Source organism: Mycetomoellerius zeteki, unplaced genomic scaffold (genome assembly GCF_001594055.1).
Source record: "Mycetomoellerius zeteki isolate Tzet28-1 unplaced genomic scaffold, Tzet1.0 scaffold93, whole genome shotgun sequence".
Classification (NCBI taxonomy): Eukaryota; Metazoa; Arthropoda; class Insecta; order Hymenoptera; family Formicidae; genus Mycetomoellerius; species Mycetomoellerius zeteki.
In genome coordinates, this window is record NW_017257968.1 from 65,150 (window position 1) to 65,398 (window position 249).

Genomic DNA, 249 nt, shown 5'->3' on the forward strand with positions numbered 1-249 from the left:
GATAGGACCATTCTTCTAGATCTAAAAGTATGATCCAATTAGCGCGAAGGAAACTTACAACAGTTGCAAAACAAACGTTCTGCTGAACGCACCCAATGCGACACAGTGATCATGTCATCTTTGTTTAACATTGATAAACAACAAGGATGTAATAATTCATTGTGTCACACCGTGTTAGGCCGGAATCAGACTACGCATTGAAGATTGAGGTTGAAGATTGAAGATTAAAATTTGACCAATAAGGACAAA